General features: G+C 40.1%; 1 long non-coding RNA gene across 2 annotated transcripts in view; it reads left to right on the forward strand.

Moving 5' to 3' along the window:
• Positions 1-6,278: 6,278 nt before the first annotated feature.
• Positions 6,279-25,663, forward strand: part of LOC115342234 — a 41,378-nt gene continuing 21,993 nt past the window's right edge. For both annotated transcript variants that reach the window (XR_003923686.1, XR_003923685.1), the window contains exon 1: positions 6,279-6,560. This is a non-coding gene — a long non-coding RNA (uncharacterized LOC115342234). The remainder of the gene's footprint in view (positions 6,561-25,663) is intronic.

A 25,663-nucleotide genomic window follows, 5' to 3' on the forward strand; every position in this document is an offset into this window, starting at 1 on the left:
ATGTCCAGATTTGCTCTCCAAACATATTGCCTCCAGGCCACTCCTGCTTCCCTTGTCTTTAGTTTCAGAGCATTTCTACCAACAGTTCAAGTGCTCAGCGCTTACTCTAATGGCCATATCTACACTAATAAGTGAAGTGGGTTACAGCCTTAAGAGCAAGTGGCACTGCACAAATCCATATGCCTAAGCCTTCCTCCCTGAACTTTCTCCCCCAAAACTAGGATGGTGTCATCCTACCATTCCAGTCATGCTGCACCATCCCCTAAACCATGCGGGATATAGCTTGTCCATCTTGTGTTTTTTTACTAGCTTCTCCAGAAATGCCGTCCTTTGTATAATTTTCTTTATGGATGTATTTTTTTACTGTCCCTGACATAAATGCCACCCTTATGGACAAATTTCAAGTGCCTGCTTGAATCCTGGCAGAAACGCAATAGTTGCAGACCTCCTGAAAGAAAAGACTACTGCCATCTTAAGATGCATTTCCCCCAGCCGGGCTCTCAGCAAAGACTGGGTTGATTTGGCTGAAGTTTTCCAACAATCAAAGGCAGACCCCTAGCAGAGAAAATTTAATCCCAAAATGTGGAGTAATAAAAAGCCATAAGAGGGTTATATAAAAGGAAACATCGTGAAACTTTGACAAGCACTGCTCCTAGCCCTGCTAATAATACCTTTTTGACTGGCCTGATATTCCTTGATCCTCTTGTAAAGATTGCAAAAGGTAAAGAAGATTTTACAGGTAGCCTCAATAACTACCAAATCATGTCTTTGTCTGTATATTTGCATACTTCTCACCTGTTCGGTTTTAAGCTCGAAGGCAAAAAAGGTGTCGGTTCAGGAGCTGCCAACCTGCATTTTCTGAATTCATCTTGGATCCTTCCCAGACCTACGCAATAAGGTGCAAACACAGAAGTCAAATGTCAGGGTCAGTCTGCATATACAGATGCCTTTTTGCGGAGGAGCCCACAGAGCACACTCCTATGGTACATGTCAGGATTTACTGAGCACATTTAGGGAAGCTGCCAAAGTGTTTGGAGTGCTTTGGCAGCAGAAGAAACAGCTGGTCCCATCAAAGTGATCACATTCTTGGGCATTAATTTAGAGTCTGAGAGGATGGAGTGATGCTTGCCAGGGGATAAGCTGCATAATCCTAAAGGGTGAGTGACTCAGAAATTACAGGCTAGTAAAGGTGTGGTTAACGCAGTTGCAACTGCTTTGTTAACTGGCCGCTTGAACCTTGGAGAAAAGTACATTTAGGCAACACGTAGCCTCCAAACTGACAAGTTCTTTCAATGGCAGGAGCTATAGATGGACTAGCATTGTGAGGCATCAGACTGAGCATTGGGAGCCATTTTATGGAGTCTCAGTAAATAACTATAAGTCAGTGCTAGTGCAAGAATGAATTATCTACCAGTGTGTATTGTGAAAATACACTTGAATGTGCCTGAAAGGTTTTCTGCTGGGGAGCACATGCTGGAGGTATGTGGAGATATGTATCAGAAAAAAATAAAATATGTGTTTGTGATGGCCTCCATTAAAATATATAAGGCTATTGCTGTCTGATTTCTTGTGGAATTTCCTAAATGTAAGAGAAGTAGCTCCTATAAAGTTTTGATGTTGACCTTCTCATAATGGCCTAGTAGATGTCTTTTTTATTTTTTTACTTATCCAGTCTATAGCAAGGAGAAATGTCCAAATACTTCCTGAGCCAATTAATGAGTCCCTTTCTGCTCTGAGCTGTTAAGAAGAAAATTTCATAGGAGTTAGTTATGAACACCTGAACCTGATGCTGGTGAGGAGAATTCGTCATCTTCCCTCCTTCTCCTATTTAGACCAGCATGGAAAACATCCCCTTTCACCTCAGACCCAAGGCTGCTATTGCAACATTACGAAACTGCTGAGTAATTTTCTTTCTCTGCTTAACTATTTCTAGTTTTGGCATCTGGAAGTTTCCATCGAATCATCAGTTAGCATCCTATCAAATGCAACCAAACATCAAAGCAAACCCCAAAACACATTACGAATACAGTTGGCACTCTTATCTTCCACATTATTTTTCCTGTGAAAAGAGAGGGAACTTATACACATCTCTGTCTCTTTCTTGTCTTGGGGCTTTACTTTCACCCCCAAACTATTCTTAAGACACAAGCATTTGGAAGGCTAACAGACAAGGATGGGTTAATTTATCAAAGCATCAAAGCACTAAATTCCGTAGAGATTTTTTTTAAGTTAGCCCCTTTGCTTATAAGACAAAAGGATGTACCAAGGGGACAGCAACATAGGTATGAAAAATGAATTCAACCACAGGCAAGGCAACAGGGAAGGACTAAGATGTGTAACTGTCATTTATTATATCACATAAGCTACAGACTTTTTTCTTCCTCACTAAGAAATTTTGGTAAGCAAAACTACACACTATAAAATGATGATCTTTTAATGGAAACTGTAACAAGCCATTTTTTTCAGCTGGAAAAAAAAGGAAATTGTGATTGTTATCCACAAGGCAATCAGAAGTTTACAACCTTACTTTTCACTTTACCAAACCATTTTTATTGGCTGGATTTTGCTGGGGGAAGGGGAAGTCTCCTGGTGGGGTTTTTTTTCAGCATAGGGTAATTAACGTATATAGGTCACCACGTCAGATGTAGAAATCCTCCAACAACACACTACTTCTGAAATAATGCACTGGATTCAAAGACTACACAGAACTGTACACAAAGTACTCCATTAACAGCAGGTGCTGTACAAAAAAGCTCTCTTTACAAGAGCTTTTAGTTACTGTATATCTTTGTTTAGAAGCCACCTTGAACTACCTTTTCCTTGCAAGCTGCAGGGGAAAGCAATTAAATGTATGAGAAAGCCACCCTCAATTTAAAGCTGCAGGAGGAATTAATTAGCGCAACAGAAGTCTTAGCTTGTACACAAAGAAATACGGTACATGAAGTCACTAGAGGCTGGGTATTACTTTGACATAATTAATACATGTCATAAATCTTAAGATATGTGACTACTGAAAGTTGAAAGTCATAGCTGGCTGTATGGCCCATGTTTATACCCAAGTCTCCCTGTAACAGCGGAGTTGGCTGTTTACACAAAATTACATTTATATCTCTTGGCTGTATAATTCACACCTTCTCTAAATTCCCTTCACATAGGCAAAGGGTCTGAATATAGCTGAGTGAGCCCCTTTGCTTCTAAGGGGCAGGAAGGCACAGGGATTTATTTATTTGAAGTAAGGTCATTTAGATAGATCTGGCTACAAAGAAAGACTATATAAGAGGAGGAAAGGGATCTTTCTGGTCTCGTCTTGTATTTGCCAAGTTTACAAGTCTTGGTTTTAATACTGGGGCTAATCTCGTACTAGGCTAAAATCTCTTCTTCAACCCTTTTCCCATCACAGTATAGCAGAGTCTGTTTAGACATAGTGCAAAAAGGCATTTTGAAGGTTGGCGTGCTGTTGTTGTTTTTTTTTAAAAAGGAATGGAAATTTACAAAATGGTTTCAGTGGTTTTAGGAGCTAATCCTTGATGGTCAATGACATGAAAACTTGTGAAAAAAAAAACCCAAAGCAGTCAATACGAACTCCACTGAAGTTAAAGGCAAAAATGTTCCTGACTAAAACAAGACCAGAAAATGCTTCGCTTGATGGTATTTTGTAAGGCATACAAAGGTTAATTAGATACTTTCTGTTGCATTATATAGTAGGAAACCTCCATTAATTACTGCTGCTTTAATTTAACTGATTCATTAAAAACTGACTATAGAACAACAAAAAAAGTATTATCTTTCCCATAGTACCTAACTTACTTCTACAGTCCAAAGCAGATGACCTTTAATCAAAATCAGATTTTAACAGAGACCTTGAATGGTTAATAGTAACATGCAGCATCACTAAAACCCTAAAATGAATGAAGCTTCCACTGACTTCAATCAGACTCTGCTCTTCTAAACACCTCAACATTTGTTCTTGTGCTTTCTAGTGTCCTGCATTACAGGAGAAAAGGTTGATATTAACAACGTACTTTACCACTATTTTTATTTCAAGTTAATAGCACAACTAAGGTGTTTCTACAAATGTTTGATTTTATGAGCTCTTGTGCATTTTCTCAACCAGTTAGTCAAATTGCCTTCTTGACTGTATCTCCTTGCTAAATCCAGCTTTTTTAGTTTTTGTTATTTAGTACACTACTGTATTCCATCAAAGGCAAAGTTCAATTATTTGTCTTTTGAAGGTCTGAGTGCCTTGCTTAAAATGCCAAGTGCATTAAAAACAGGCCACCCTTGACTTTTGTGAGGATATATAGAAGGATAATAAGTTAGTTGGATTTAACAGAATTTTGAAATTGAGTATGTATGTATGTGTGCATGTGTGTGTACGCGTGCATGAAGATACCAAAATAAGGATTAAATGCTGTCATATTATCAAGAACACATTTTTTTTTACCATTTACCATTTTTTCTTCTTAACAAGGAGCAAAAGGAAGGAAAGCCTTGCAGTTAAAACAAAGGATACAGAGTCAGGAGACACTGAACTTGGAAGAAAACACATACTGAAATATTTTACTAGCATAAAAATAGGGCTTTAAAGCCTCACAAGTGTAAATGAGAGAAAATTCTAGCAGAAAAATGCTGCATTTTTGCTGTGACTACTTGGGGGATTGATTGTTGCATCACTTCTGAATTAGGTTCACTGTCCTTATGTATTTGTATTTCCATTTTGAAGACAACTCTGTATGCTGTCTTTTCCCTCTATACTGAGACTGAACCTATAGGGGGTAGCAAAAATTCTTGTAGACAGAATGAATCTGCTAAGAGATCTTGGTGAACTTTGCAAAGAGATGGTTCTCGGCCATGCTAATTTAAGCCTCGTATCTGGAATGGTGGGAGATTTCTACCATCTGTAGAAATGGCTTCAGGTGGTCACCTGTGAAAAGGCTCTGGAGGCTTTAAAAGAGAAGAAACACAACTTAAAAGTTGACTGTGGTACCAATTTAACATGGCTGGCTGTTCATGAACAGGAGGGCTGACGCTACACCCTGAACCCTGTTGTGCAACTCCTTGCGGTAGGATTCACCCTAGCAGCTCTACTTTGATGAGTAAAGGCTGCAGAAGGGATGCAGGCATAGTAGCAATTAATTTCTGCAGAGTTTTTAAAAATCTATTTAGAAACCAATTGTCTATGGCAGGCATGTTCAGCATGCATGTGTATTCCTGTGTAAATGGCAAACTCGGAGTAAAACAGAGATTAATTTAATTAAGTTTAAACATTTCAGCTTTTTATTTTATGGTTACACACATAAGTAGAGCAATAACTGAATACAAATGTTGCATATTTACTGTGGCATGATCCAAGCAATTGCTACTAAAGTATTAAGGAAAAGCATCATTTCACTCTTTTAATTTTATTTTATAATTAGGTGGGAACATATTTTGGTGAATACATTTATAGTTAGAAGTTATAGATTGTGCTTCTCTTTGTTTTGGAAGGATGATTTTAGCCCTGTTAGCAACAATTAAAATAGCTATAAAAAGGCATTTATAGCTTTTGTACTTGTTTTTCCTGTTAGTTTTCATCAAATATTTCACACTCATATGATGTATGCAGTCTGCTAAAAGTCACTAGCACAGACTTTCAAAAATGCTTTTAAACATCTGGTTAAAAACATAGCTTTTTATGCACTGTGATTGGTAATTCGTCCTTTCTACATGAGTGTTGTGCCGGTTGTTCGTTATGCCTCTGACTTCTGTTACTTTTTATTCTCAAAAATGATTTGAAAAAGTTTAGAAGGAAAACTTAAAAGCAGAGCAAAAACAATACTGGCAACTTTTTTGAGTGCCACAGTTTCAACTGCTTACTGTTGAAATGCTTTCCTGACTTTCCATTCAAACAAATATTTTTGTACACAGTATTACAGGAAGGGCTGAATGCATGCCTGCGAAGTGCAACATGGCAAACGTCTGTGTATATTCTACATATACCATACTGTTAAAATCAATCTGTTCAGGTCAGTTTCCATTCTGAGCAGAGCTGAGAAACACAACCACCAGTTTCCGTCACGTGCTGCGTCTTATCAATTAAAAATAAATTAGATTTCATGCAAAGAACCCAACTTAAAAATCCCAGCAAACAACAACAGAACCTTTCCACTAATGATTTTCAGTCATCAGAAGTGGAGAGAGACTCAGACAGCAGACAGCATGGTCCCAGCATGCTTTTTGCCTTTTTTTTTGTTTGCACAGTAGCTGTCAGTTGCAGCCCTGCAGGTAGTAGAACCCAGTGGGAAGAGGGGCGGGACAGAGCGATGCTGCCTGAACTGACAGCAAATTTAAATTACTGAGCTTTCTTTTTCTTTTTTTTTCTTTCTTTCTTTGCGTGCTTTTTTTTTTTTTTTTTGGTATTTTTCTACTCTGCGACAAACTGAAAAGATTCTAGCACACGCTAATTTAACAACCCTGCTTCGTCGTCTTCTTTTTTTTTCCCCCTTCTGCTTCCAGGATAATTAAAAGAGAAACCTGTAAAGGCAACATTCCTTCAAGCAAGTTGGTGCTGCAACGTGCTGGTAAGATTAATTTTTTTTCTTTTTTTTCCCTTCCCCATCTTTTCTTTTCCTTTTTTGGAGCTGAAAGCTTTGTATATCTAACGCAGTCATAAGTGTGGTTCCCCTGCTGTGGAGGGTTAGGATGTAATGAAAAGGTGTAACTGCTTGATATGTGACCTTCTCCTATTACTTAAAATGGATAATAACAGCTTTCGTGTCTGTCCTCATGATGCTTTTCTCTCTGTGAATTGACTATTTGCTCAACAGAAGCGGTGCTGTGATTGTCGCACTATGACAATGAGGACTTGATTGTTTTTTGGTTACTGTTCCATGCTCCTATCAGAAAAGATACTTGAGTTGGGGGCTTTGTGTGTGTTATTTTTTTTCTCTGAACGTTGCCTGAAGCACTGATACGATGGGGGTGGAGATGGGGGTGGAGGAGATGGTCCTGGGTATCATTCTGCCTGTTCAGCTGTTTACTAGGTAGAGAAGTGCAACACTGAAACTTTTTAAAAAAATAAATAAATATTTTTCAGCTTGCATCGAGTGGGGTCAGTATATCTAGGATTTATTGTTGTCCAGTGCTGGGTAAAGTTCTTGCTGTCCCTTGCATTGTTCTTCTGGAGAAGGGGGGAAGGGATGTTCCACTTCGTATCTTGTCATACCATTGTAGTAGCTAATTGCAAGAAGCTGACAAACTTTGAGATGAAATACCAAACGTTGCTTTTTGTAAAGAATGAGTTTGATGGTGTGGATAGTTTCCTGTGAATACAAGGCTGCCAGATACAATCAGATCTGTATTATACGTGTTGCAGTTCCTGCCTTGCCAGTCCCCTGATTTCCAAGGTCTGCTTTCCAGTCTTTTTGTGACACTAATACATTATTATTTTATTTTTTTTAGAAAATGAGATGTGTTTTGCTTTTGCTTTGTGTTTACCCATATAAAACTTAGAAGGTGTCTGTTTTTTCTCAGGCTTTCTGGATGTAATTCTGCCAAGTATTAAATGCTACAACACCTCCTGAAACCAACAGGAAGGCTAAGCTTGTCCTGTATTTAAGAGGAAATTGCTGAGTACTAGCAGAACTGGATCTTATGATTACTGAACTCAGTCTCCTTTCCTAACTGCAATTAGTTGTTGTTGCACATAAGACCGGATCATGTAGTCTTTTACTGAAGTATTTAGAATAAACACTACTCTTATGGTTAGTTGGTTACAGGTTTGTGTCCATGCTGAGGAAAACTTTTTGAACAGAGGATGGGATATTTTAGGGAACTCTAATGGAGTTAGAAAGGCAGTGTGATTCAGTGCTCTAACTCCTTGAAAGCTGTTTTTCTGAATATTAAAAAAAAAAAAAAAGTGTCTTGAAATTTATCACCTGCAGATTGATACATCAGACTTTCCAGACTCGGAAGGTCTGTTTTGCCAAATGTATAGTGTGATCACAGGAGCAAAGTTGTGCAAGGACAGGGGAGATGAAGAGCAGTCAGGGATTAAACATAGACTCCCTTTCACATCCCTGGAGAGGACAGGACGTGCCAATGCCATATGGAAAATCACATTCTTTCACAGTGACTTTGTTAGGGCACAGGGTTAAGGGCGCTGCACTTGCAGAAGTTCATCACTCCCTGCTTCAGCCTCAATTTTAAGCACTGCGGTACTTTTCCGAAGGTTTACTTCACTTGTGCAGAAAATACCGGTGTCTTGTGAAATGAGGTTGTTGTAGCTCCCACATCTTGGTTTTGCCCTGACAACTTGCCTCCCCCCCCACGCCAACACCAAGGTCTGCAAGGCCCAGAAAATTAGGCTTTGTCCCTTGTAATCCTAAACTCCCATCCATTTATAACCAGAGGAGAAAAGGATTGAATTCAGTGTTCTTGTTATGGAAATAAGTTTTTATTCACTCAGTATCAACTGACAGTTAGAAGCGTATCTGATGTAATATGAATAAACTGTAGGCTGTTGACAGTAAATTATGCAGCTATAGTCTCACATTCTCCGAGAAACAGTGCTTTTACAATGCTCAAGTGGCCTAATGGGGTGAAACAACTACCAATACTCTCATTTGAGTTTCCTAATCACCCAAACCATGAGAAATCCATGGTGGTTGTTTCCCACTGCCCATGGTGGGCATCTCAGCAATGGGCAAGGCTGCATGGAGTAGAGCCTGAATGCAGCCAGGGGTATTCAGTCATAGAGGTGATGTCAAAGTTACTGTTGTGAGGCAACATGAAAACATAGTACAGTCAAGTTTAGATACTGAGTTTGGTGACAAGAATTTGTTCTTAAAGTCATAAAGTATAAAAAGCCAGATATCTGTACCTTTAAAAAAAAAAAAAAACCACCACCCTAACCCAGTCTACCAGTCTCCTTTCTCTTTGAATTTAGTGTTTAAATATATATATTTTTAATTAATCTGTGCACTTTAAACTGCTGCTGGCTTCTAGCAATATTGTCTTCTACCCAGTCCTTGGAAATTTCTAGTTGAATGGAATTGCTTTCTTTCTAACAAAAAAAAGCAAGCCAGAAAACTTGCTGTAATTTCCTGTCAGTAACACAGAAATAAGAAAACACTAGGCTAATAAAAATGATAATCTGAGTTTACAACTGTTAACAAGATTCCTGAATAGAAATGGTGCTATTATGCACAAAGAACTTCTATCATCACTAGAGGAATGTAGTATAAAATTATGAGTTTTATTATTAGGGCCCTGTCATCCAATCAGAAATCAACCCATAATCTTACTTGTGAAATGCCATAAGTTTTGGCATCTTCCCTCCCCTCCTATTAATAAAATATTAAAGAAATTTTATAATTAGAAACTTTGATAACATAGCTATGAATTTTCTTTACAGGAAAAAGCTGGCATAATTCTGTATTTATTCCACATCTCCAGCTCTCCATATAAAGTCACTGCAAGTCTGAGTTGCATGCAGCAGGTAGAATTGGGTAAATCGCAGACTTGCCATGGGCAATAACGATGGGATTTCATCACCTTCTTTCTCCTGAGAGAGGCCGGATTCTCAGACTTTTCTCAGGACTCTGAAGAAGTGCTTAAGAACATGCCATAGCACCTCTTTCCCTGAGGGGGATTATTTATTAATATTGGTCAGTTAGTGAAGTATCATAGACTCATGACAAAATGCTTAGATTTTTAACCTCTGAGGGTTGCTTTTTTTCATCCTAGTAATAAAGGACTTTTACATTTCTCTTCTAACTGTGAATGATTTATGGCATTATAAGGGGCTTGCTGTGTTTCCATTTGATTTAACAAATTAGCTACGGTCTTCTTCCAGCAAGAACCACTCTTGAAGCTCGGCATCACCCAATGAAGCAAGACCTCTGTACCTGGCTCAGAGTGACCCCAGCTCTCTGGTCCTCCCCCACTAGCTGATTGATAACATATTGAGCCAACACTTACCAAGACACACTCCTTCCACAAGCCTGGCAGCCAGTCCCATGTCCTTCGTCTCCTGGTGATGTGTGCATGGTTTGCTGTAGACTCCTTGGGACTCCTAACCCCATGTAGGGTATAGGAAACCCTAAAAATAATCTAATACCTCCTAATTACTTTCATCACTCCCAAGGCAATAGAGCACACAGTAGTATTTATCAGGTCACTAGATATGAATTAAGAATATAAATAAATATTTCATACTGTTAAGGTAAACAGTAAAATATTAGTAAGAATGAAACAAAACAAAAAGAAAAGTAGAGCCCCAGAGAGCTCAGTTCTAGACTATAATTATCACTCAAAGTCTTCTTTGGTTGCTTTGCATGTCCCGTGGCCTGTGGAGGCTGATAATTTAGCTCCCATCCTAAGGCTGGTGTGGTCCGAGAACTCTTGGAGCCACATCTTTCCTACTCCCATTGTTACAGACACTTAATGTCATCTTCCTTGGGGACGGTAACAAAAGGGGAGCAACCCAAAAGCTCTGCATATATATTTTTTTAACTTGCTTTCTCAAAAGGGAATCTCCAACTGCCTGTATATTGCCCATATAAGTGTTTGCTGTCTGTTCATGGCATTTGGGCACCAGAGGTAGGATTCATCTGATCCAAATTTAGATACCTATACTGTAGACACCTACATCTGAACTAACCACCTCAGGGTCCCATTACAGTCAGAGGAAACAAGCAGGTACTTTCAGGGAGTGATTTATCTGACCTATTTTAAACGTCTGTTTTCTTTGAATCCCACTGAAGGACATCACATTCAAGACTCAGATCATTTAACTGCCTCTCCTACCCAAATTTTCTTAATTAACTGTACTGTTGCATTGCTTAATTTAGACATCTTTTCCTCATCTGCTTGGCTTCTCTTGTAACTACTTCATGAAGACAGAGGGCTTAAAACTCTGTAAATTACATACCTTGAAAAACAGTCGTAGTACTATTGACTTACCAAACCTCGTATACCTAGCAGTGGGCTTAAAACAAGGCTAATCGTAGTGAAATTAGGACTGGATTGCATAGACAAGGTAATGTCACTCACATATATCATTAGTCCTCAAGGGCTGCTGGGGTGATGCTGTCACAAGTGCATTCCAGGCAGTGTGTTTAATGTACAGTTAATCTTGTTCCACATGGTTACTTTTACTAGGCTGAACTGATCTAGTGAAAGGAGGTGCTGCGATTGGTTTATTTGTTCTACTTTGCAGACCAGTGGCATTTAAAAGTTACGCCACAATGCTTTAAGAAATCTGAAAGTCAGGAAACTCCATGAGTATGACGAAGTCTATCTAATTTAGGCCCCAGCATTTTAATGAGCTGATGATCCTGATGTAAGTTCCCTTACCCAGAGGAAGCTACGTGCATTTGATAGCTTCCATACAGACAAGTTGGCTTCCTAAATTTGTACAGCTAAGGCTATCTTTACAGTGCTAAAAGTATCTGCTGCAGAGAGATCCCTGGCTCCCAAATGTTACGGTGCACCTCACCTCTACGTCTCACCTGGCCATCTGTGGAGGGGCTAGTTGTGTCCTCTTGGCCCTGTGCTTTGCCCCAGGCATTTGCTTTTGTGGCCGAGTACGTGGCATGAAGGGTTGTGGGGGATGCTGGTGGGCTCGCAGCCCACTTGAACAGAAAGTTGAAAGGAGCAGAGGGAGCCAGCGTCAGAGCAGCCTTGTTCATAAGGGCTAGAGGAGGTGGTATCTAAGGATGATCATAATGAGCATCACAGACATGTTTATCTTCAAGGAAAATCTGGTTCATTTCAAAAGTAAATGTGTCAGCACATAAATATATATTAATATATATAAATACACAGTATGGCTGTTAGAGAAATAAGACCACACTAGATAGCTAAGCCATTCAGCAATACGGACACGCTGTACCTCAGACAAACATGGTCTCCCTTAGGATTCATTTCTTTCTTCACTTAGCTACCTTTCAGCATCCTAAAGATTAAGTGTGGGCTTGGTTTAAGTTAGAGAAACTGGATTCTACATTCATTTAAATATAAAGTCGTTGATCATCAGGTATGACAGGGGTACCTCTATTCTGAACCTGAGTTCTGCAGTGCTTTGCAGAAATAGTCTTTATTCAGACAAGGACACTGGCCGGATTTTGAAGCATGCAGAAAATGTGATAATACGCAATTGAACTGCTCACATAATAAAAAGAGCTCCGAACACAAGATCTGATCTTTTATACGTTTGCTATTTTCGGTGATTAATGTATAAGCACTGTACAAGCCACTGACACAGTGAGCAATCCAGAAGCCCTGTTGCCTGTGTTTTGGATAACAAGAGACAGAAGTATAGATTAATAGTGGCTCTTAATCAATCTGATGCAGTCAATGTTTTCCATAGGCACTCCATTAATAAGCAGCTCTCCTAACGTCTTTCTTTTGCTGTATCCTAAGTCACTGACGATTATGAAGGACATATGCATACTAAACGAAGCCTTTGTGCTTGACTGAAGAGCAATAGCAGCCTACCCAGTGTCGCGCAGTGAGAGAGACCACATTCACAGGACATTAAAGGCTGGGTAGTCTTGCTGAACAGGTTTACACATTTAAGCCTTGATCCTGCAAGGACTTACACACATGCTTAACCTTACACACTGCGAGTGAAATCCCAGGCCTCTCAAAATCAATGACAAAAGTCCACTGACTTCAAAGGGCCACTCCATGAATAGACTTTTTGGCTTCAGTGCAGCCACCCAGAGTGTAGAAGCGTGTGAGCTGATCTCCCCCCAACCTTGCTTGCTTGCGTGAAGTCTTAAGAGATTGAGGGAGCTGCTAAGTGTAACTTTCAAAACACTTCTGTCTCACAACAAATCATAAGCATTCAAAGATGTTTTCTTGTTTGATCTGTGTTCTTTAGGGGTTTTGCACAAACCCTGTGGTAAAACCTGCAGGAGTGGTTTCTGCTGGAGAAGTCTGTGAGCAATCCATAATGCAATCCTTTCTCTGGTTAGTATTGCGCTCTGAGCAGGTTGTTTTCTTTTCGTTCCAGAAGATCTGGTCCCTGAAGTGAGGTGATTATACTGGAATCACATCCTTCTTTTTTAAAGAAAGAAAAAAATCTATCACTCACATGATTTTGTAGGAAATCTGGGAAATATCTACTGAAATGACTTACAGGTCAGAAAAACAGTAATATATGAATTTGTGCAGGATCTAACTGCTGCTTTTCATCCGCTTGCTGCTGGTAACCGAGATACCCTGTTGCCAAATCTAGCAGCTGCCTTGGGACCCGTTGGAGGCCAGAGACACAATGCTGGCTCTGCCTCCGTGTGTAAAACTGTCCCCTGGCAGTGGTACCCCTGGGACCCACTGTGGAGTCCTGAAGGAAGATTTGACGGTTTGGTGACGAGCTGCGGAGGAGGGAAAGCGGTGTCGGTCCCGTTTTCAGCACAGATCCTTTTCCAAAGCAGGTCAAGTCAACGCTCCTTCCCCAAGAACAGACCCTCAGGCTCTACATGCGATGCGACACGCACCCAACCCTCACGCTGGCTGGGATGCTGAAGCTGGGGGGTCTTCGGCAGCCCTGAGTAACACCGAGGTGTCTCGGTTCCAACAGCAAAGCTCATGCTGGTAAATGCAGCTCTCCCAGGCTTGAGTGAAACAGCTAACGACCGGTGTGCGGGTACACCATTGCAAGTTGCACATGTTAGGAGCTAGGGAAGTTTTGGCTGTCATCTCCCTAAGCTGGCAAAAAGATTTGTGAGGACAATTATCCCAGCGTAAGTGTACCGTAACAGGGAGTAAGGGTTTGGAAAAGAGATTTATAAAGTTTTGCATCCCAGTTATACTTTAGGATAAGCCTATGTTAGCATTTGTGTAAGCCAAATTATCACTTCTCACCTAAATTGGTGGCAGTCATTTGAAAAGAAGAGCAGGCTGGGTGAGCCCAGTGAAGCTTTTTTTTCTATTTCAGCATTTTCCTCTGACACGTTTCGTTGCTCCAGCAGTGAAACAAATCCCCAGACTTTACTCTTTTTTGGGGGGGCTTTTACTGTAAAGGTATTTTAATTTTATCTTCATCGTGCTGCTGTACTAATGGGCTTTACATATTCCCAGAAAAGTCCTGTGTGAAATTCTTAACCATAGAGATTACAGAAATTTACTGCTTCACTGGCATGGTCAAGTTGCCACAAAATTGCATTTGTTAATGTAGCTGTGAAAACACATGGCACCTGCCACCTCTTAGCATAAGGATTTTAAATATGGCTGAGAAGAATTTAAGAATGCCTATAAGATGGGGCTTGGCCATGTCAGTTTAGCTTTAGGAAGGAAACTGTGCTATAAAATCCTCACCCATAATTGGACACAAGTGACAGCTTTACTTAACTAGTGTTCACAAATGAACAAGCAATGAAAATGTTCTGCCTTTCTCACCCCAGAAGAATGACCATGGCAGATGTTAACACTGTTGAGAACAGCTTTATTGTAACTACAGGTGAGACAAATGGGAGATTTATTAGTCTGGGCATTGAGGGAAGGGGAGGGAGGGTAAAAGTCGTAGCCAGTGCTGTTCCAAAGAAATGCAATGTATGTTATCAAACACATTGCATGGCGCACACAGTGCTCTTAAAACGGGGGCTATTCTGTGTCCATGAATTCATAAGCATGTCTGCTTTCTCATTTGCTTTTTAAGTAGAGAATCACAAATTTTACTTGATTCTGCTTTTTGTTTCCTCATGCCCTATGCTGTACCCATTTAAGTAGATGGCAAATCTCTAACTTCATTGATAATATGATGTAATCAATGACTCAAAGTCTGGGAACTCAGCAACCTGCGAAAGAGTAAACAAGAGACAATGTTGTTTCTCTGATGAAAGTCCTGAGACGAGGCTTGATCCAATGTCTGCTGGATCTTTTCTGTTCATTTTAATGAGCTTACAATTGGTCCTTAACATAATGTGCATTCAATAGAAATCAGCACTGGTTGTTTAGGCGCTGATCCAGTAAAGCCCTTAATTATGTACTTAAGATTATGGTATGGGAATAGTCCCATAGAAGCCACTGCAACCACAGAAATGCTTTAAGTTCAGCAAGTAAGTAAATGTTTTGTTGCAGGAGGATCATCGTATTTTTTTCAGTCAATCCCCTCTGCCAAGCAAACTAACAAGTACAGTTTCTGGAAATCCAATGCCTTGAGATGCCGTAAATGTGGCGATATTCAGATTTGTACCCAAATTTTATAGCTGCTTTATACTTCTTTATTACCAGATATAGCAAAACACTTTACTGCAATTGTGATATGAATAGGAATACTTGCAGCTTGAAATTCAAACCTCCCTCCCCTTTTAGATTCAGGGTATACTCACATGTGGTGCTGCTGCCTGTTCGTCAGTCCCATTTCTAAGTAGAATAACATTTTTAAATTTTTAAAAGTAAACCTGTCTGCAGTATAAGCAGGAAAATATTCTTCTCTGTAGTTAAAGTAAATTCTGTCGGTTTGCCTCACACTCTTTAACCAGGTGCTTTCTTAGAAGAGCTGCTTAAAGGCAGTTTGAGCTTTTCTGCCATGTGGAGCACATATTGTTTAACTGCTTCACTTCAGCTCATCCCGTTTAACCAGAGGGTACCGTATTTTATATTATCTTGCTTTCATGAAACCTGTGATATTCACCAGGTTTTTCAGGTAATGCTGTTTACAGCAAACACTGCCTATGGTGTTTCCAAAAGTTTCCTGCTGTCAAAAGCATGAGGGCCAAATTGAAAATATTGGTTTGGGAGAATGTAATCTTTTCAGTACAGACTTTGGTCAGCGTGATTGTGTTCAGTGTAAGTGCCCAATAGTAATGATGTCCAGGCGTAGGGCCAAATGCTAAAACTGCCCCCAGAGTGAATATACTCATACTCTGCAAGAGAAGCAGTAAAGTATGCTCATATTCTGGCCAGCAACATCCAAAAGCACAGCTCCCCATGAGGATAATTCTTGCCAGGAGTATGAATAAGCTGCATTGAGGCTATGCATTACGGCAACTGCTGCATCAGGGACCGCTACGTAACTCATAAATAAGCGGTCTCTGCTGCCCCCCAATACCTGTATCCAGCTTCAGAAGGTACTTATGTAGGTCCAAGTATGAAAGGCTTGCATAGTGGCCTCAGTGGACTTTGAGAAGCGCCAAAAGAGAGGTGGCTACTTTCCATCTCCTGCTCCTTCGACCGGCCATAATTTTTCTGGCAAGCACAAATACACAGCGCCTAGAAGAATTTGGCTTCTGTTCTTCAGCTCATATTCATCATTTGGGTTGCTCCAGTGAAGTTACGAAGCCAGGAGCTCCTGTTATGGTAGGATAAAGACTCCACCACAGCTGAAATCTTTATTAATAAATGAATTATGAATAAACCCAGAAAATATAAACACACTTTACTAAAGCCACCAACCGTCTTGTTTTGGGCACAGGAGTGTATTTATACCCACATCAGAACAACATTAAAATGTAGGGTTCTTACATTAGTGCTCATTTCAGTTTTGTTTTCTTGAGAATGATTTAAGTTCCACTCATATAACCAAAGCCTGCCAGACCTTCTGCTGATCAGAGCGACCCCCTGAAGTCTGCTGAGCATCTGCCCCAGAATGGCAAATGATGGTCTCCAGAGCCTGACTAATCTTTAAGGACTATAGAAGTTACCGATCCAACACGTACAACTTTTTGCATAACACAGACAAAATAATTTTAGCCAGGAATTCCTGTGGTAGGGATAACCATATTTTGTAAGGTTGTAGTATAGGTTGACTGTATTCTTGCAGCAAAGCATCCTGTCTTGTTTTAGAGGTTTCAAACTTGCTTATATAGATGCAGTAGTTCAAAGTGTTGTGCAGACAGGTAGTAGTCAATATAATAAAGAATATGATCCTTAGACCTCTATGTTGTTCTATACTGTATCTCTGTATTAGAAATTCTCCCAGTTCTAACTGCTGACATACAAAGATCTAGATGCTGCTTCTTTGCAGCAGAATTGCAAATTCTGAGTTCAAATAAGCAATAAAGTGATTTTCTGGAAGGCAATACTCTGTCCACGTACTCCTTTTCTTCAGAGACAATTTTCTTGCCTTTCAGGACATTTCATAACCTACTGCAGAGATATCACCTTTTGGAAAAACATGGAAGTATCATCAGTTGATGTGTTTATCTAAACAAAAAGCTGTATGATTTAGAGCAAGGATAATAAACCCCTTCTGTATTTGAAGACAAGCTCACTGCCATAAAACAGAAAAACATTGTCATAGTTTAATTTTCTTTCCCTCCTTCTCTTTCAACAGTAAAATAATATATTTTTGTGCTGCAGATGCTTATCTTTGGTTGAATACAAGAGTGAACATACAGAAGCAGTTCTTTTTTCTGTTATTTCCAATCAACTTACTTAATACCTCAAACTATTAAAAAGCTCAGGCAAGTCTTTCTCATGAGGTGTGATTCACAAATTTGTATGAGTTAGTCTTCAAAGATTTTACTAGAACAAAAATGGTAATCCATGAGCCCTACTAGTGGTTTATCTTATATAAATTTATATCTCTGCATAAGTTCCACAAAATAGATTAGGAAAAACCAAATGACATTGAAGTAGGACAGGAAACACTTCAAAAGGAACTACTTTTCACATGTTGCAAAACTAGTCTGGGGATCTTCTTAACTCAGAACATCCTCCATGCCTCCAAGTTTCTCTACGCAGCTTTATTCATTGCCTTAAAGTTAGTTTTCCTGGGATGGAAGACTTTTGTTCTCAGGACTAACAAGTGAAACAGAAGGTAATAAAACTGGTTTTGATAGTGCTGGTGATAGTGGTCCCTGTTACTGCACTATCCATACCTTACTTGTGGGCATGCCTTTATGATTATGATGTCAGTAAGATGGAATAAAACAGTCAAGGACCACCCTGTAGCCCCAAGGCACGTTAGCATGGCATGGCTTCTATCTGTCTGCACACATTTCCTGCAACCCCAGACAGACTGGAAGCATCCAACGTTGCTGTTGGTACCTACTGTCCCTCAACACAAGCTTGAATGTTTTGAAGGAGAGTGTTAGTTGGTACAACCCAAAGCTCTGCAGGGGAGCACACTATCAACTAAACGTCTATGAATGATCAGGCAATAGTGCTTAAGCCACAACCCTGGCCTTGATTTTTTTTCTCAGTATAGACAAAACTAATAGAAATGCAGAACAAAGGGAGTCTCCTCTCCAGAGTGCTCACCCACTCTGATTTGAACTTCAGATGAGTGCAGTTTCATACCTCGCCAACCTTGTTATAGGGGACCTGAAAAGAGCGGATGGGAATAATTGCCAGCATGTGACTGTACAGATCAAGTAGGATGTTTTCAAACACAAAAGTATATCCCTAACCGCTGTAATACAAATTCAGGGTAGATATACCTACAGGACATCCCTGAACCACAAAGTTTCGGAAGATAGGAAAGTATTATAAGCTTGCTTTACTCTTACAGCCTGCTCTAGGCACCCACTATTGACCACTGGTGGAGACAGGACAGTGGGCTGAATAGACATCTGATCTAACCTGGTGCAACCCTGGTACAGCATCCTCCTGTTACCTGAAGGGGTGTGGGCAGAGGCAAGGAAATTTCTGCCTTCATTAGAGGAAAGAAGGTTGGCTGTTGGTACTGAGCTAATGAGACCTGATGAGGGCTGCTGGAGTGGAGCTGGCTTTCGGACCAAGCCCATCTGTATCCATCCAAAAAACCACACCAGGTACTCATCCATATGGCCTTGCCCAGGAGCAAATTGGATTCTGAACAAGCATCCAAAGATATAAAAGCATAAATATACTGATGCCATCCCTTTGGAAAAGTCAGCTGCATACATCTAACAGAGCAGGAGCGGGGGGAGGCAGTGGGAGTTGTGTTATTCTACTCACTTGAAATGTCAGTTTAGATAGTTTTTCTAATTGAGTCTTGATATTTTACTGCTTCCCATATTTCCCAAAATGATTATTAACAAATAAACAGATCTTTCTTAGTTGTCTCTGAAATAATAATGGCAAAGGCTTCATTGCATATACAGGAGCTCCAATTTAGGTGAAAATTATTTCTGGCAATGCAGCAGGTGGCATCATGCAGACACATCTACTAATAATGCTACTTCTTTTGGTGGTATTGTGCAAGCACCTATGGCAGGACGTGTTCTAGTCCTGGTTTTATTAAATGAACAATACAGGCCACCAATAAGTGTTATGTCAGTGGAAAATAAAAATACACAATAAGCATATAATATGACGATGTGAAAATGCACATAGAGGACCACATCACTGTGTTTTCCTTCTGCAGGTTTTGGCAGGCTTCCTATGCAGCTGGCAAGTTTAGAATTAGCAGGGTCAGAAGAGATGTCCCCAAATTTAATATAATTTGGATTCACCAATACCAGACTCCTCTGAGGAAAAATAAGTCTTCTTTCCACAGGATAGATAAGTCTTCCCAGAATATTTCCCCAGACAGATTCTCTTCTGCACATCCCTTTGCCAGCTGAAACCTTTTGATCTCAACATCCTTAGTGCCAAATTCTTTAATGGTGTAAATGAGTGAAACTCCACCTAAGGCAGTGGAGCAGATCCCATTTACACCTGCAGAGAACTTGGCTTTGATTTTGTAGCCAAGGAGAGATTAAAACCATTGGTTCTAGTAGATTTGTTAGCCCGTAAAAATGCTCTTCATCTCCTGTTGCAGATAGCTCTGTTATCCAGTCCAAATGTGAGAAGGAAAAGCAGCAGAAAATGCTCCTGAGGGGGTGAATCCTGGACAGGGAGGGTGATACACTGGAGGCGTTAACAGGATTTTGTGATCTCTATCATATGATCGAGTATACATTATCATCATTTTGATTCTGATCTCTTCATTTGCTCTCTGTGCAGCTTTTTTCCAGATCTCCTAATATGAATCACTTATTCCAGATTGCTCTTTGAAGAAGGCATCCACTGATACATCAGAGATTAAATGAGTCACTCATGATGGATTGTGCTTCATGGTTTTATATACCACAGAAAATTATGCATTTTACACTACCTTGTAAAATAACCATTTATCTAAGTAAACATATTGACTCCTTTTGGGTTCATATGAAATGTATCCTGGGTTGTGAATCTTAATTTAGCAAGCTCTTGACAGGCAGGAAAAAAGACAGCTAACAATGATGGAGAAGAATCAGTTACTTAAATGTCAATAGAGGGAGTTTAAAAAATGAGCGCAAAGTAACAGATCAATTTGTTCTCCAGTGTCCGGTCAGAGATACAGACCTGGCAACTTCTACCACCTTTTCCCCTCTCAGAAAAAAAAAAGCTTTAGAGTTTGTGGCAAATGGTGTAGTTATATGCTGCTATGGTGTCAATTCAAACATGACAACAGCACATCCTAGAGAAAGAAATGGGGCCAAGTGGTTAGAACAAAGAGAAACAGTTGAATACATTTTCCAGAGATTCTACCTCTTATCTTTCCACACTTACTGTAGGTATCAAAGCAAGATACCTCTTTTCCAAGCATCTCAGTTTGCACACCTGTAATACGGAAATTATACTTCTGAGTCAGATCCTCTCTGGGGTCATCCGTGTGGGTCGCCGTAATGTTTAGACATCTGACACTGGTGAAATTGGATCAGCATAAATGCACCCAATTCCTCTTCTGAGTCGAAAGTGTCAGAAGGCATAAGTATTGTGCAAGAACGCAGTTCAAGAATGGGGGTATGATGGCCTCAACCCAGGCCCATTGGAAAGCCCTGCAATTGTCTGTGCAAGGAGCAGAAGTACAGGGTAGCAGTAATGGACTCTCGCTCAGCTTTCAAAAAATAACAGGTTAGATTTTCTTGTACCTGACCATTTCTACTTGTTACCCCAAATTGCACTTAATTGGTGTACCCGCCTGATTTTTGTCCTCTTCGCATCCTTTTCCTGCTAAGTATTTACACCCCTCTCACTCACGATAGGGTCTAAGGTACTGAGGGCAGCATTGACTTCAGCAAGCTTTGGATCAGACCTGTAATCACTTCAAGCCTCTGACTAGCTGGCTCTAAGTATTTAGGATGAATCATCTCAGAGACAAAGGAGAATATCAGCGCAAAGTATTATCTTATATATTTCTGCTTCCCTAAAGGTTTACTCTTCAAAACAATCCATTGTCCTATATGTAGTGTAAAATAATTCACCGTGGAGCAAAACATTGTATCATGATACAGATCTGGGCAGTGATTGAAATAATAACAGACTGTTTAATTGCTAAATTACAGTGGTGATATTATGAAATAACATATTATATCCGCATTTATAATAAATTAATCCATCATGATTAAAGGTCTCTCAATGAATACCAAATGAATTAATACATGATTGGCCTTTATAAGTATAAGCCTTTAAAATTATGCAGTATTCTGCAAGCAGTTAACAGCCCACAGAATAAAGTTGCAATGAGAAAATGTGTCACAGAAAAACTTTTCTACATTTCACGCAGAACACCTTTTCTTTCAGAACATTTTTGCATTGAATTCATTAGCAATTATGACAGATAGCTTTTTAACAGGAGAAAATATGTCCATAATCACACAATGTTTGGGGGAGAGGGGAAAATTACCACAATATGACTAATTTTATGAAAGACATCTGTCATTTTCTACTGTTGTAATACAAGCTGTTTAGTAAGTAAATTTAATTAACCAGATTTCTCATTTTAAAAGGGGGGAAAAAAGGCTTTTACAGCGTGCCAGGAGCATATCCCTTGAATATAGTTTGTTTAATGTGCCCAATTAGACTGAATCATCAAATTTTCTGAACCTTAAATATCTCAAATTAATTTGTTTCCACATTGTTTTTCTATATACCATTTTTCAGCCTTTTGTACTCTGTAGTAGATGTTGTTTATTGTTGATATTACTGTTTTAGAATCTCTGCTTAAAACTGAGGCTTTTTGGTGCTCGGTGTTGTACATAAAGAAAGAAGTCTCCACCAAAAAGTTTCCCATTGAAAAAGAGAGACATGCAAAGAGTAAGAAGTGAGGAAGGCAGGGAGAGCAGGTTTATCTGCCCCAGGTCATAAATAACTCAGTGAAACACCCAAGTCTTGGTCTAGTGTTGTATCAAATACTAGACCACACTATACTTTTGGTTTGTAAAAGGATACGGTTGTAAGTCAATAGTAAGCTCCTGCTCAGGAGTGTGAAGTTCCCTCTGTTGCTCATAATAGTTTCAGACCTGGTAGGCTGGTCTTTTTTTTAATAAGGATAGTATGGTTCATTTTCAGAAAATACTGACTGCCCCTACTTCATGGACTTACAGCATAAATAAGGATGTTCTATAAAGACTTTTTATTAGTAATATGCAGAAGCTTATGTTATGAAACGGTTCCCTTAAAAAACTGCCCGTATTTATGCAGTCTTTTTCCAATAAAAGGAAACCAGAAAAACAAACAAACAAACAAAAAATTATTTTATTGATGTCAGTGTAAATCTGGGGTAGTTCCACTGACTGTATTTTAACCTAGCTAAGATCAAAATCTGACTAGAAATCTCAATTCAACCTCAATTAAAACAAATATTTAAAGAATACTAAAATAGTTGATTGTAACTTAATATAGCATGTTTTCCACTTGCTTAAACTATTCTTAAGGATACTTAAGCTAGTAGAATCTACTCACTTCCTAAACAAAGCCTCTTGGTGAATCTCTGTTGTTAGTGAATTCTGAATTCTGCTCCTAAATACAAGCACTATCCAAAATTTAATATCTGCTGCTTTTGTACACAGGGGAAGACTTCCTCCCTATTCAGAAAAAAAAGCAAGCACTGCAAAAAATACACATGCCCATTGCCTAGGAGTGTGCTGAACTGTACAGAATTTCACCAAAGAATAAAAGTTCTTCTTTTTGTTGTTTTGTTTTGTTTTTTTCAATTTGTTTTCATTTAGAAACATTTACATAGGTTATGTATGGAGACCACAGCATTAAATCTGGCAAGTTTTTATTACCCTAACCTTAGATTCAGGAAGTCTAATTGTACATAATATGTGTCTGGTATTTGGAGAGCATCATTCACTTAACAGTGTGAATAGAGTTACTAAATGTGGGGAATAAGTTAGTCCAGAAGATAATAGATTGCTTACTGGCATGGAATAATCATGAGAGAAGTGGATGGGGAAAAGTAAAGGACTTTGGTTATTCTCATGTACATGTGCGCACTGTAAATCTGCTAGAATATCTGCAAGCTTAAATACTGCACCTAGTCCTTTAGACCAGGGGTTTCCTCCATGCTGTTTCAAGAGGACACATTTTGATAACTCCAGTAAATTCCCCCTATCTGCTGCACAGGGTCTTTAGATGAGTTGCAGGTGGAGAAGGGTCAGAAAGTTGGCAAAAAAGTACCAGGCTAAGGGTTGATATGTGGATTTAAACATCTTTTTTGTCACAGACTCACTGTATCTCCTTTGTCAAGACTCTCAGGCCTAAATTCAGGCAGTATGAAGTGCCCACATCTGGTCAGGGGAGAAAGTTGCCTGCTTCTGAGGAACAACAATTGTGTGCAATTCCAAGGAACAACAAATTTGGTGGCCTTCTACGATGGGGTTACAGCATTGGCGGATAAAGGAAGAGCAACAGATGTCACCTACCTGGACTTGTGCAAAGCATTTGACACTGTCCCACACAACATCCTTGTCTCTAAATTGGAGAGACATGGATTTGATGGATGGACCACTTGGTGGATAAGGAATTGGCTGGATGGTCACACTCAAGGAGTTGCGGTCAATGGCTCGATGTCCGAGTGGAGACCAGTGACGTTGGTGTTCCTCAGGGGTCGGTATTGGGACCGGTGCTGTTTAACATCTTTGTTGGTGACATGGACAGTGGGATCGAGTGCACCCTCAGCAAGTTTGCCAATGACACCAAGCTGTGTGGTGTGGTCAACATGCTGGAGGGAAGGGATGTCATCCAGAGGGACCTTGACAGGCTGGAGAGGTGGGACTGTGCGAACCTCATGAAGTTCAACAAGGCCAAGTGCAAGGTCCTGTACACGTGTCAGGGCAATCCCAAGCACAAATACAGGCTGGGTGATGAGTGGATTGAGAGCAGCCCTGAGGAGAATGACCTGGGGGTGTTGGTTGACAAGCTCAACATGACCATGCAATGTGTGCTCACAGCCCAGAAAGCCAACCGCATCCTGGGCTGCATCAAAAGCAGCGTGGCCAGCAGGTTGAGGGAGGGGATTCTCCCCCTATACTCTGCTCTCATGACACGCCCCCTGCAGTACTGCATTCAGCTCTGGGGCCCCCAACGTAAGAGGGAGATGGACCTGTTGGAGCAGGTCCAGAGGAGGGCCATGAAGATGATCAGAGGGTTGGAGCACCTCTCCTATGGAGACAGGCTGAGACAGTTGGGGTTGTTCAACCTGGAGAAGAGAAGGCTCTGGGGAAACCTTATAGCAGCCTTCCAGTACTTAAGGGGTCCTATAAGAAAGCTGGAGAGTGATGTTTTACATGGGCAGGTAGTGATAGGACAAGGGGTAATGGCTTTAAACTGAAAGAGGGGAGATTTATATTGGGTGTAAGGAAGAAGTTCTTCACTGTGAGGGTGGTGAGGCGCTGGCACAGGTTGCCCAGAGAAGCTGTGGATGCCCCATCCCTGGCAGCGTTCAAGGCCAGGTCGGATGGGGCTTTGAGCAACCTGGTCTGGTGGAAGGTGTCCCTGCCCATGGCAGGGGGGTTGGAACTAGATGATCTTTGAGGGTCCTTTCCAACTGAAACCAGTCTGTGATTCTATGGTTCTGTGAACTGATAATTTAGTAAGGCACCATGTAGGGGGCTGCTTAGAGCAGCCAGGAGAAAATATTAGATCCAAAGCCCTGTTTACAATCCAGTCCATTTGAATATGGCTTTTAGATTCTCTTTGTTTTAATTCCCCATCTCTAAAATAGCACTTTCTAAATGTTCAGGACAGATAAATGCAATGGAGCTTAGTATTAGAGGACATATGATTATCTGTATTCATATCCGTGCTATAGAGATAGAAGAAATATGTGGTTCATCATGTGATGTGTGCAGACATGAAACAAGTGCACCCCTGGGGTTCAGCAGCAGAAAAGGTGTTAGAAGCTCGAGGGAATTTTATCTGAGAAAGGCAATAGGATCAAGCTCTGAGACAGAACAGCTTTTAAGTGAGCACAGACAATCCTGCAATTAATGGAGACATATCTGCTCAGTATTACAGTACAGCCGACCTGCATCCTTGGCTTATTAATTTCTCCCACTAGTACAAGTAGGTTGACGTCTTCTAAATTAAAAACAGTTCCGCCTTAGGAAGAAATTGCCAAAGAATTTGTACATTAGAAGTCTCAGGAGATGCAACTCTTGCATGCCGCCTTCGCTGGGGAAGAGTACAAGCTTATCCTTCAGGAAGTGTCATCTGCCAGTTATGACAGCTACACATTTGTATTCATTTATGAATTCACCATTTACAACTGTGGCTATTTAACACAACAATTCCCTGGAAAATCTTTGGACTCCGTGTTTGCATAATAAGAAAAAACTTCCAAGAGCAGCTCTTCTCCTTCCTCCTTTTCTGCTATTACTCTTTTGTACCCAACTAATTTTACAGAAAAATAATTTAGTACAGCATTTGACAGGATTGTTCTGGCCTCTGTGCACGTAGGAAGCTTGTGAATCTCTTGCAATCTTGCTATAGGGGACAA

Source organism: Aquila chrysaetos, chromosome 5 (genome assembly GCF_900496995.4).
Source record: "Aquila chrysaetos chrysaetos chromosome 5, bAquChr1.4, whole genome shotgun sequence".
Taxonomy (NCBI): domain Eukaryota; kingdom Metazoa; phylum Chordata; class Aves; order Accipitriformes; family Accipitridae; genus Aquila; species Aquila chrysaetos.